General features: G+C 47.6%; 4 non-coding genes across 4 annotated transcripts; 2 read left to right on the top strand and 2 right to left on the bottom strand.

Annotated features, from left to right (window-relative positions):
• Window positions 1–200: 200 nt before the first annotated feature.
• TRNAN-GUU (transfer RNA asparagine (anticodon GUU)) lies at window positions 201–274 on the top strand. Its single transcript has one exon. It is a non-coding gene; the product is annotated as a tRNA-Asn (tRNA).
• Window positions 275–771: 497 nt separating this feature from the next.
• On the bottom strand, window positions 772–843 carry TRNAG-UCC (transfer RNA glycine (anticodon UCC)). Its single transcript has one exon. It is a non-coding gene; the product is annotated as a tRNA-Gly (tRNA).
• A 991-nt stretch (window positions 844–1,834) lies between these two features.
• Window positions 1,835–1,908, top strand: TRNAN-GUU (transfer RNA asparagine (anticodon GUU)). The gene has a single exon. It is a non-coding gene; the product is annotated as a tRNA-Asn (tRNA).
• Window positions 1,909–2,405: 497 nt separating this feature from the next.
• TRNAG-UCC (transfer RNA glycine (anticodon UCC)) lies at window positions 2,406–2,477 on the bottom strand. Its single transcript has one exon. It is a non-coding gene; the product is annotated as a tRNA-Gly (tRNA).
• Between the last annotated feature and the right edge of the window lie 23 nt (window positions 2,478–2,500).

Here is a 2,500-nt window from a genome sequence, read left to right as displayed (position 1 = left end):
ACCTAGCAGAGGATGGTTTCGATCCATCGACCTCTGGGTTATGGGCCCAGCACGCTTCCGCTGCGCCACTCTGCTGCCATACAGTGAATGCTTCATTGTGGGAAAAAGTGGCGTTAAACTTCTTGGAGCAGACTTACTTCCTCACTCCACAAGACACACATACATCCCCATAAAATCATTTAGCAACAACTGCAGGCACAGTCTCTGTGGCGCAATCGGTTAGCGCGTTCGGCTGTTAACCGAAAGGTTGGTGGTTCAAGCCCACCCAGGGACAGCCTTTCCTTTTGTGTTCAACAGTTGTCCGAAGAGAACCCCAGATAGCCATGTAGATTCATTTGAGACACGTTGGAATCTCATTCACGTTCATGAAAAGGGTGAGCAGCATCAAGTTCATGTCTTAGTGATACAACAGACATCCCTGGCAGTGTCTGTGACCAAATGAAGTTTTCTGTACCCCAGAAGCAGCAGTAAAGTATTAGCCGGGGATCGAACCCAAAGCCTGGCGACGGCTGTCAAGCCAAAGAAAGGCAGTTCAAGCCCACCCAAGGACAGGCTCGCTTTAGTGCCTTGCTAGCTATTTGTTTAGAACATTATAGAGTGTCTGCATTAAGTGTTGACCATTTAGAAAGAACTTTAAGCTGGCGTAGAGTCTGCTGCACCGGAATGGAACCTCTCCAGAGACTGAGCAGGTGCAGGATGTCCTAACTGTTCAGAGATCTTGTCTTGGTCTTGTCTTCCATGGAATTGTAGGGTGCCAAAAGCAAGCTCACAAGCGTTGGCCGGGAATCGAACCCGGGTCAACTGCTTGGAAGGCAGCTATGCTCACCACTATACCACCAACGCTACATGCTGAAACTTGCCTAGCATGTACCATTGCAATATACCCAAGAGAAAAATGAGCTTGCTTATTTGCCTACTTTGCTAGATGTAAGCAGTGGGACACATGGTGATACTGCTTACAGACTTCAATTCAAGACTTCAGAAAGATCATGTGCCCCCCTGGATGATGCTGGTGCAACACACACAGCAAAGGACAGCAATTTGAAGTCTGGAAGATTCCAGGGCAAGGGTGGGAAGGATGAAAAGCTAGGTGGCCATGCAACCATTCCTGCTAACCCAAAGCTTACTTGTGCCCTACAACACATTGGCTTAAGACTTGACCAAATCCAATGCTCCAATATGGGGAAGCTCCTCTGTTTGCTGTTTTTTTTTTTTTTTTTTTTTTTTTTTTTTAAGTGCGGTGTCACAGTTCACCCATCTCTTCAACTGCAAGAACGGCCCAGGAGTAGTCTTAGCTACCCTAATATGTACGTTACAGCAGGGCCCTTATTACACTTTCTCTTACAGGGCAATGGAAACCGTTTTGCCCATGCGATAAAGCAAGGCGCAAAAATGAATTCATGCCTAGCAGAGGATGGTTTCGATCCATCGACCTCTGGGTTATGGGCCCAGCACGCTTCCGCTGCGCCACTCTGCTTCTGTTTGTATTCAACCTTCAAGTTTAAGAAGGGTACATTAGTTGAAATAGTTACACTACTATATATGTTACAGCAAGGCCCTAATGACACTTTCTCTTAAGGGGCTATGGCCGACAATTGGCCCATATGGTAAGCAAGGTATAAAAACCAACGTACACCTAGCAGAGGATGGTTTCGATCCATCGACCTCTGGGTTATGGGCCCAGCACGCTTCCGCTGCGCCACTCTGCTGCCATACAGTGAATGCTTCATTGTGGGAAAAAGTGGCGTTAAACTTCTTGGAGCAGACTTACTTCCTCACTCCACAAGACACACATACATCCCCATAAAATCATTTAGCAACAACTGCAGGCACAGTCTCTGTGGCGCAATCGGTTAGCGCGTTCGGCTGTTAACCGAAAGGTTGGTGGTTCAAGCCCACCCAGGGACGGCCTTTCCTTTTGTGTTCAACAGTTGTCCGAAGAGAACCCCAGATAGCCATGTAGATTCATTTGAGACACGTTGGAATCTCATTCACGTTCATGAAAAGGGTGAGCAGCATCAAGTTCATGTCTTAGTGATACAACAGACATCCCTGGCAGTGTCTGTGACCAAATGAAGTTTTCTGTACCCCAGAAGCAGCAGTAAAGTATTAGCCGGGGATCGAACCCAAAGCCTGGCGACGGCTGTCAAGCCAAAGAAAGGCAGTTCAAGCCCACCCAAGGACAGGCTCGCTTTAGTGCCTTGCTAGCTATTTGTTTAGAACATTATAGAGTGTCTGCATTAAGTGTTGACCATTTAGAAAGAACTTTAAGCTGGCGTAGAGTCTGCTGCACCGGAATGGAACCTCTCCAGAGACTGAGCAGGTGCAGGATGTCCTAACTGTTCAGAGATCTTGTCTTGGTCTTGTCTTCCATGGAATTGTAGGGTGCCAAAAGCAAGCTCACATGCGTTGGCCGGGAATCGAACCCGGGTCAACTGCTTGGAAGGCAGCTATGCTCACCACTATACCACCAACGCTACATGCTGAAACTTGCCTAGCA

This window comes from Hyperolius riggenbachi, chromosome 4 (genome assembly GCF_040937935.1).
Source record: "Hyperolius riggenbachi isolate aHypRig1 chromosome 4, aHypRig1.pri, whole genome shotgun sequence".
NCBI lineage: Eukaryota > Metazoa > Chordata > Amphibia > Anura > Hyperoliidae > Hyperolius > Hyperolius riggenbachi.
This window is presented reverse-complemented; position numbering and strand designations above follow the sequence as displayed.